Source organism: Meleagris gallopavo, chromosome 7 (genome assembly GCF_000146605.3).
Source record: "Meleagris gallopavo isolate NT-WF06-2002-E0010 breed Aviagen turkey brand Nicholas breeding stock chromosome 7, Turkey_5.1, whole genome shotgun sequence".
Taxonomy (NCBI): domain Eukaryota; kingdom Metazoa; phylum Chordata; class Aves; order Galliformes; family Phasianidae; genus Meleagris; species Meleagris gallopavo.
This window is the reverse complement of record NC_015017.2, coordinates 495972-505971: the sequence shown is the minus strand read 5'-3', so window position 1 is coordinate 505971 and position 10000 is coordinate 495972. Positions and strand designations below refer to the sequence as shown.

Here is a 10000-nt window from a genome sequence, read left to right as displayed (position 1 = left end):
TGGGCCACTCCTCATGCTGAGGATGGAGACAGAAGAGCAAAGCACCATGGCCCACTGAACAGCTTTGCCCAGCTCCACCACCACCACTCAAGGAATGCAAGCAAGAACCACCTTACACAGCCATAGGCAGATCACGCTCATCTTCTCAGAACAGTGCAGACACATCTCAACAAACAGGAATGATAGCCTTGGAACATTTAACTTAATAATTATTGAGTTTCAAACTTGCATCCCTGGCTGTTTTAGTCCAGGATGCTGTAAACATTCTGGACCTGGGCTGTGCTTGCACCCCTGTCTCCCCATCCCCAAGGGGAGCAACTCAGAGGTTGTGGGTGTGGGGTAGCTGAGCACAGTCTATGGTGCTGATTTAGGCTCAGGGTGCAGTGCAGTGCTGACAGAACAAACGGAGCTTCCAGCTCATCAGGATGCAAGCCATGGGTCCCTGCTTCCATGAGTGGCACCAGAAGGACCAGACTAGAATACTAGTGCCTTTTGATTTCTCTGCCTTTTCCTTTGTGACTCAGGTGTGTGGGTGACCTGTGATTACTTTGCTCTGTGAGATTTCCAGCCCTGAGGAAGAAACACAGTCCTTACTGTGGAGTTCCCCCAGGCTGGAATCACTGCCTGTCTGGTTCCCCAGGCTTTTGCAGGTCTCTGCCCCACAGCTGGTCTGTGGGCGCAGCCGTTGGTGTTTGAGGCAGTTTGCCTATCTCAGCAGCAATCTCTCCTCCCTCTTATCCCTGTCACACAACTCATCTCTCTCTCCTTAATAAAAAGAGTAGGTGCTTGCAAACAAATCCCACCATGGACTGTCACACCTGCTGGCTCCCTGTCACCACCAGGCTGACTCCAGGATATATGTCCCCAAGCACTCTGACCAGTAGTTCTTGTCTCAGCAAGGATGAGGGAAGTTACCCACTGAGAGATCCTTGCAGTTCTAGGGTTGCCCTCAGCTTGTTGTCCAGGTGCTGGGACGGAGTTTACCCTTTATGACCTGGCAATGGAACTGTCTCCTTGACCTGTCCCACTGCTGTGAGCCACCAGGACTCTGGCCTCCACATCTGGGTGTGCAGAGAAGCCATGCACGGAGGTGCTGGAATCCTGCTGTCTCAGTAACCACCAATCTGTTCATTTTTATCACCAAACCCAAGTTGCCTGGGGCTTCCACTCCTGAGTGTCTCACTGACTTATCATTTGTAGCAGTCTTCTCTTTTCCATGACAATTCTTTGTGTGTCTCCATTTGTTGCAGCCCAAGCTATGATTTCATCCTTCCTCTCCCCTTTCTCCATCCCCAGAGGAGCCAGGCACCCATCATTGCACTCAGAAAGAGCTGTGGGCTTTCCTTGTGCAGTAGATACTTGCTCTCTGCTACTATTGGCTTCCCCAAGCACAGAAATGCAGAACAAAACAAGTGAGCCCATTCACCAAGGGTGGTGGTGTAAGCTGGGATGTGCTTGTGGTAATAAACAACCTAAAGAGGAGATCAACACCCCAGTAGACATGATCTCCTGAAAGGGAGTTGCCACCATCACAGTTCCAGAACAGCATGATTTGAGCTGGAGTACTCCACCACTGTAATTTTTGCTAGTGCATTTGGGTCCACAAAAGCAAAGGATAGAAGAATGAACATGAAGGGAAGTAGGAGTCTCCAGGAAGCACCGATTGCTGAAGGAGGAGGATCCTGCGTTTTGGTGGGGAAGAGGTTTCTTCCAAGGACATGAACAAGTCAGCAAAGATGAGAGGACAGCAGAAGTCATGAAACTCTAGAGATCCAGGCATGGCCCAAAAGTCACATTTAGACTACGCTCCAGTCTTCTCTGAGCAGTGCTGCTGTTGTTGCTGCTGAAAGCCGTGAGAAAGTAATGCTGTGACCAAACCCCAGCACCCACCTGTTTCCTTCCATGTGCCTCTTTCCACTCACTGAGCTCTATTTTTCATCTCAATTTTCATATGTCGTTTCCAGTTTCTCACTGGGGCCTGTGGCTGCAATGTCTTTACAGGTACCTCTATTTTAGGGCCTAATTAGCAGGTCTGTGGGGTTCTGCTTGGGGCAAGCACTGTCTGGGGGGAATACAAAGTGGAGTGAATTCAGGACAGCTCTTGAGCTGGCAACCAAGACGGCCAGGCTCCCAGCCAGGAGTCACAGCAGCCCTGGAGACAGGTGCCAGATCCCTTGGGCTGGGGATCACTGCAGGGCCTCAGATCCTTCCTTCCCCGGCTCTGTCTGCACTGAGACATCACAATTTTCAAGTTAAATTAAGGACTTGCATGGATTTCAGTCTCCTTTGAGACACTGGCTCTTCAGAAAAGAAAAGTCTATACCATCTCACCCATGGAGTCATTGTGAAAAGCTATATCAAAATGTCATTATTCTTTTTCCCTGCTCCATCCTGTACTGTCCTATGCAGTCTGTTGGAAAGCAGATGTACCAGCCTCAGATGCCTATAACTTTCTAATGATGCTCTTGCTACTGGTTCGCTGCTTTTCCTCTTTGCAGCACTCGGGACAATTTTTCATTCCCTCTCTATGGAACAATGTCTGCAGTTGGTCTAAAAATGACTTGGAACATGGATGGGAACCCACGCCTCTTTTTTTCCCAGAGCTCTAATTGCCTAGCAAATGCCATGCAGAGTATTTCCAAATTAGGAGCACTTCTATGAAGATCTGAGCAGTAGAACCAGTTGAGCTTGGTAAGATCAACTTGCTTCCAAGCCCAGCATACCTCATTCTAAACACTCATAAGCTCTGTGTAGATTTTCACACCACCAAAATGTATAAAGACTGAAAGATTTATACAAAGTCTATGGAGGACTTAGTTGCACTATTATTCCTCATTTCATTAGCTGAAAATGTTCTGCTTGGTGTTCCATGGCATCTTACAAAGAGGCTTACTCAGTGCCTACATCCACTCCCTGTAAAATAATTATTCTTCTCCATCTAATGACTTCAGTCAAAATCTGCAGGTCCTTATTTTTGGTAATAGCTCAGGGAGAAGCTCATACTGTGGCTATAGCCAGAAATAGAGATATCCTCATGAGATCTGAGGAAGTCCCCTGAAACATATGGGAAGAGAGATTTTGTATTCATTTTGAATGTATTTTTAATAGAACAGGTTGTTTTAAATTATTGTTTTCATGGAGATACAGATGCTTCCCACCTCTGCCATCATCAAAAGCAGAAAGGAAGACTGGAAATGATAGAAATTCTTGTTGCACAGAAATTATAGCCATTATCCAGCTCCAAGTGTTTCAGTAGCCGGTACGATAGCATTAGGTTCTTTCTCTAATGTTGTATGTGGTTTTACATTACTCTGTTCAGCAACAGAAAGCAAGGATCCAGGAGGAGTGGTCTGGCATGTGCTGATCTCTCCATTCTCTGATTATACTGCAGCTGCCCCAGGAAGCTTTAATCGTAGACTCATGGAGTCATTAAGACTGGGAAAGACCTCTAAGATCACCAAGTCCAACCATCAGCCCACCCCATCATGCCTATTGACCACATCCCTTGGTGCCACATCTCTGCAGTTCTGGAACATCTCCAGAGATGGTGACCCCACCTCCTTGGGCAAAATTGGACAAAGGGTGATCATTCAAAGAAGCATCTCCCAAGAAGGCAACTTATCTTTCTTTATCCTCCATCCAACCAAAAAATCACTGCAAAAACAGGCAAAATACCATTTTGAAGCAACAAACCTTGATGTTGCCACAGCCTTGTGGGAAAAGACAGTGAAGCTGTTGCATGTGTCCCTAAACTGATATTTGCTGTAGGGCAGCAATAAAGGTCTGCAAAAGTTTTCCTTTGGGCTGGACACAGCAAGCCACATGCTCACATCAGCACAGTGTGGCACTGAGCATCAGAAATTCCCATTTCAGACCAAAAAAACAACACCCACATATGTAGTAAGTTGCAATCAGAGCACATCACCACTTCAGAGGCAAAAAGAACATCAGAAGACTCAGGCTATGATGTAGCATGTCTTTAATAAGAAAAAGAAATAGAATAAACCAGTTGAGAGTATGAGAAGTGTATTTCTAATGCTCACTAAAGGAACAGACAAACACTATTTAATGACCCCTACGAAGTGTTCCTCTGCCCCTGCTGCCTCTGCAGCTCTTGGCAACCATCTTCTGTCTGCAGCCAGCTATAAGCTAATAGTAAATGCTGAGTAACATCACAGGGTGTTACACTTACATGGAAGCATACAGTAAGGCATAGCTAGAGAAAGGTATACAGAGGCGCAATCTTGAATGAAAAGTACCCAAGGATCCCTTCCTGCTGGAAGAGTTGCAGGTGCCCCTTACAGCTTGGAAACATGCGGGCACTTCCTTAGTCCTCTTCCCCAGTCTTGTTCCCGTGCTTCGTTTTTCCTTCCTTGCTGGCCAGTGGGATGAGTTGGCCGATGGGGACACCCTACAGCCCACCCCCAAGGCACAGCAAGGCCCCTTTCCCCAGCCCCCGTGTGCCACCGGAGGCCACTGGCACCCCGCAGCACCGGAGGTAGCTCCCAACTGCTGCCGATGCTGTGGACCCCACTGTGGTGCTCTGTGGGTAGGAGCTGAGGATGGGCCCAGGCAAGGTCACCACCACGGTGGGGGGCTGGATGATGGTGGTGGAGTCCCAGCAGCGCCGGTAGCAGGGCTCGTTGCAGCTGGTGGCCAGTGGCCTGGGGCTGCAGGAGGCAGGCAGGCACAGGTCGTAGCAGGACATCGTGCAGCGAGAACAGGCACCTGGAAGGCAGAGGAGGGCATAAGCGCAGGGCAGATGCTGTCCTTTCCCTGCGGAGCTCTAACTTGGTGGCTCTGGCAGCTAGAGGTAGGGATAATTTGATTTCATTTGAATGACCTGCCCCGGGAGGCAGAGCTGGAGAGGTAACAGCAATCCTTCAGCAAGCAGAGTGCTCACTGGAATGCTTCCTGCTGCTGGTAAAAAACACTTAAATCAACACAACACGAGTGAGCTAGATTTAGCACAGGCTAAAATTAAAGGGATCTCTGCTGCCCTCCCGTCAACAGGGGGGCACTGATCTCTGTAACCAGGGAATGTGCTATTCTTTTTGCTCTTTATATTCTTTTTTAGCAGAAAAACCCATGCAGAACATGCCTGGCTATGTGGCTACAGATCCCTGTGGCACGTACCCAGTTCACCTTGCATTCCTCATCCCCTTGCACCCTCATGTTATGGCAGGAAGAATCCCTTCCCCGAGGCCTCTGCAGGTGGGAGGCAGACAACAAACCTCGACCCCTCTCCAAGGACTGGGCAACACACATCAGTGCCGACAGCAGCTCGGTCAGAGGAAGGAACAGAGCATCTCAACTTACCTGGGCAGCAGAGGATGCAGCAGCTGGGAAGCGGGTGGCAGGGCCCAGCAGCACCTGGTGTTATATAGGGTGCCCCGACCCCCAGGGGAGCTGGCGCATTCCTTCCACATGAAACTTCCCAGTAACCAGCAGTTTTCTCCTGGAAAGCTCCCCCACCTGATTACAAAGTTTCATCTTTCATCTGTCATGTTTTGCTTCCATTTAGTACTGAGTAAGATTGAAATGATTCCAGTTACAGGCAGTAATTATTTTACCTCCCAGGGCCAAAGTACATTTTAGGTTGGATGCTATGAGGAGAGTGCTTCAGCAGAATTTAGGGCAGGTGCATCCCCAGCACATCTCCCCTTCCTACCCACCTTCTTCTGAGCACAACCGTAAATCAGTGGGGAATTCAGCTCCCAAGTTCACCTGAGGTAAGCTCATAAATTTGGGGCTTTAAGCCCCAATTAGGAGAAATACATCTGTGCACAAGTTCAGTACAAACAGCCAGGATCCTGCACTGCCTCGGTGTCACGGGATCCTGTTGGTGACTGGAAGATGGGGGATGCTGCAGAGGTGAGGGATGGTGAGGGAGATGATCCAATGCGTGGTGCTGCAGTTCTGCAGCCCTCATTCTTCCCCAGCTATCTGGGTAGCATAGACATAGGCACGGCTCAGTGCAAGCCCAGTGTAGCTGAGCTAATCTGGCGTGACCAAGTGTTTATGCATTTGGATCCAGTTTATGTGTTTGGATCCACATGGACTATTTTGTATTTTGATATTCCTCAGGTGTGAGGCATGTATTCAGTTTGGAAAGTTGAGCAGATTTTAAAAGTAAACAAATCAAAGACACAGAAGGGCGTTAAAAAGACTCTGGAGTTCATCCCTAAAGGTGACACTGACTGTAAGCAGCGAACTTTGCTCAGTGAGCTGATTGCAGAGGCCAAGAGACTTTCCAACCTAATCTTGGGACATGCTAGGAGCACTGAGTCAGAAGTTCACGGCTATTCTTTCCTGTGATGGAGAGAAACTGCCAAGACATTCTAATGATAGGTGTGACTCCGGATTGCTCTGCTGAACCCTGCTAACTTGCTAGAGAGACAGGGAGTCACAGAAGTCCCAACCTGCATTTAAGCATGAATCAGCTACATGCTGGGGAGAAGGAATCGCTGACGTTGTACCAAGCAGGGGAATGAGCCATCAGGCTCCGGGGGAAGCTGGAAGAAGGCTTCTCATTCACTCCAGCAGAGCCTATGTGGAGGCATAAACACCTTCTGCCCCAAAATAAATTATGGCAGTATTGGGCCACAAGCATGTGTGTAGCCAGGGGGATTTCAGCATCACTGTTACAGATGTGCCTTGTAGGGGTTTTCAGAGTCACTTTAGTTATTGGAGTGAGTAGGCTGCTCACATTGGATCATCATGTTCCAGCACAACATCGGTGCATGCAGTGATGTTTGCAGTTCAAGCAGAGGGGTATTTTAAGAAGGCATCTGAGTGTGAACAGATCACTGCACTGACTAAAGTCCTCTGCTTGGAGAAGGGAAAGGGCAAAACAATGGTCAGGAAGTCAAAATAATCAGTTTTTTGCAATGAGAGAGATTAAAACAAAAGAAAATCCATAGGGAAAAGACCTCTTCCTAGGGGTGAGGGTGTCTAGAAGAAAAAACAGGACTGGTTTCACTAACCCCTATTCTTTTCAGAAAATGAGCTCTTTCTGCTAGAGACATGACTTTCTCTGGAGAAACCACAAAACCAAGGAAATATTGTGAAATCAAACACATCAAGCCCATTTTCTTAACTTTTGCAATGGATCTGGGATGTGCACCCATTTCAGTCCTGTGTAGTTTTGTTCCCAGGCTTCTTGACTATCTCAACTAACAGATGGAAATCATAGAATCATGGAGTCATTCAGGTTGGAAAAGACCTCTAAGATCCCCTCCCCCCCCACCATGCCCTCAGTGCTACATGCCCAGAGTTCTGAAACACCTCTAGGGACAGTGATCCTACCACTCCCTGCAGCTGTGCCACTGCATCACCACTCTTTCCGAGAAGAAATTTTTACTGATATCCAGCCTGAAATGCTGAGGATGGTTTTATTCACACATTAAAAAAAAACTTCCCATGGCAATTGCTGGAGTTCACAGAAGTTCCCTACAGAGCTGGTGGATAGGGACCTGTGCTTGGCTTTGGCCAGGGAGTGCCAGCCTCTGCCATCCCACCACAGGCTGCCGTGGGAACCCTGTGGAGCGGTGAGGACACAGGCCTCTGCACAAGAACACATGCAAGGACTTTAGAGGAGCCCTGGGAGCATAGCCCGCCCAAAGCCTTGGGGCTGCAGGAGATCCAGTTTCACAGACTCTGTAATTGCTGGGTCCCCAGGTGAACTGGGGCTCTGTGGCATCACCGTGGCTGGCACATTTCTGCAGAAGGCCTCATCACCGAATGCAAGGGCAGGGGAAGCTGTGCTTCTCCTGGGCTGCCATTCCTGCCATTTCCCTGGGAAGCTTCCCACACCCCCCTGCAGGTGCCTGGCTGTCACTGCTGGGACGTTCCCTCTATCGCAGCACTGGCAAGTGGAACCGCTTGGAGGTGACGACTACCACCTGCCCCTGTTCCTGGGGCAGGCCGCTCCCTGATGGCTCCAACGCATCTCACCAGGCTCAGGGAGGAAATGTGGCCCCAGGGAGAGCCCAAAAGCTGGTGCAGGGCAGGCATCCCCACCCGCAGCATTGTTTTGCCACATTCTCATCAACAGAAAGAGGCAGACAGAAGCAGCTACAGGGCTGGTACAACGTGTTTCCTTGGCTGCAGTGAAGCACTGATGCACTGGTTGCCAGGTTGCCAGGGAGAAGAGGTGAGGATTTGCAGGTGGAGTGGGGGCTGGATGGCACAGTCACCTGCAGTTGCCCCAGGGAGGGCTACCAAAATGTGGCCTGAAGACAGAGCTCTTGCCATGGCTGCCAGGGGCTGGCCCAAAAGCCCCCTGTAAGGGCCCTTATGGAATCTACAGAACCGACGAGGGTGGGATTCGAACCCACGTATGAAGAGCACAATGGATTAGCAGTCCATCACCTTTACCACTCAGCCACCTCGTCCTGTGCTGTCATGCAATTTGGGGAATTTTTTTTCATTTTTGGTAAAGCTGCCAGCCCATCACTTTTTCCTCAGCTCTCTTCCAAGAGAGCTGGACTGTGGGACTGAGCTGTGTTCCTGCCCTTCCCAGAGTGGGCAGCAACAGCATGGCAAGAAGTCTGTGGTTCTTTTGTCCCTCTCCTCTCGGTCCCAGTTCAAAGAGTGATAAAGAGTAGGGTGGGCAGAACTGCTACAGTTATTTTTGCCAAAAATAAGGCTTTATGATGTGTTGTTTTTTTTCTTTTTTCTTTTCTTATAGTTGTAAGTTTCCACAATCTATTGCCTTTCTCCCATCCTGGGCTACAATCAGACGGATTTTCTTGTGTGATTCTGTACCATTTATGCTTGTAAATCGAAGCGGAAGATGGCAGGGGAAACCTGGTCTGCACAATGTACCTCTTAATTTCCCAAATATTCTGGATTTTGAGATAGTTTTTGTACCAACTCTTCAATTTAAGCTTCCCAGGAATATGGAACAGAAGGAAATCATCCTTCTTCCCATGTGCAGGGCAGGGTCACCAGAGAGCTGAGAGACTCTCTCCCCAGTGTCCTGTGCTTGCCCAGCCACTGGCTATAGAGCATCCCAGCCTGGGGCAGAGTCCCCAACCAGGGGCTAGGAAGAAAATCAGCCCTCAGAACAGGCACCACTGGGGGTCAAACCCAGAATCTCCTGTTTACTAGAGAGGCACTTCAATCTGGTGCCCACTTGCCCATGATGCTGGTCCCCTGATCCCAAGGGCAGCCCCAGAACACCCTGTGCTTATGCACCCTGAGCCCCGGACCCCTACCCCAGTGTGGTGTGCCTCAGCCAAGGGGGAAAGCAGCTGGCAAGCAGGTTCCTGGTGCTGCATTGTTCACACCTGCCAAACTTATCTCAAGTCACATGGGAGAAAGGCAGCCAAGCACTGCTCTGGGCATCCAGGAGGAAGGCTGAAATACTCAGGATGAAGCAAGGCACCATACCATTCAGCCAGAAAAAGTGTTTGGGAGGAAGAAATCCCCCCAGGGCTGGTGGCTCCTGCCTGGACTTACACTGGATGGTGATCCTACCAGCATTGGAGCCCACAGGAAAACTGGAAATAAATATCCTCAATGTTTCCTTCAGGATAAATGAGGACAAGAAAAGGGCAGCAGCTTGTACTAGATCTAGTAGTGAAAATAGGGATGGGGAATCAGTCCAAATTTTAATGGGGCACAGGGAGATTGATAGAAACTGCTCCATATGGAGGCTCGTTGGTCTAGGGGTATGATTCTCGCTTTGGGTGTGAGAGGTCCCGGGTTCAAATCCCGGACGAGCCCTCCTTTTGGGCACCCCCCTGCCCCACACAGTACCTATTGGGCACAGTCCTCCTGCAGACGAGGGCCACCCCACTGCCTGCTGCTGCCTGATTCGGGGCCGGGCCTGGGAGGGCCTCCTCCATCAGCAACAGCGGAGGAGGTTGGAATGGTTTCCCAGAGGATGTGATTTTGGGTAGGGCCCATGGGGCGGAATGGGGGATTTGTGAACAGGGGCAGCAAAATTAGGTGAGAAGTGAGGAGACTTCCTGCAAAGCTCAGCAACCCCATT

At 49.5% G+C, this 10000-nt stretch overlaps 2 non-coding genes across 2 annotated transcripts; one reads left to right on the top strand and one right to left on the bottom strand.

The window, feature by feature from the left end:
* Positions 1-8314: 8314 nt before the first annotated feature.
* TRNAS-GCU lies at positions 8315-8396 on the bottom strand. Its single transcript has one exon. It is a non-coding gene; the product is annotated as a tRNA-Ser (tRNA).
* A 1264-nt stretch (positions 8397-9660) lies between these two features.
* TRNAP-UGG lies at positions 9661-9732 on the top strand. Its single transcript has one exon. It is a non-coding gene; the product is annotated as a tRNA-Pro (tRNA).
* The last annotated feature ends 268 nt before the right edge of the window (positions 9733-10000 follow it).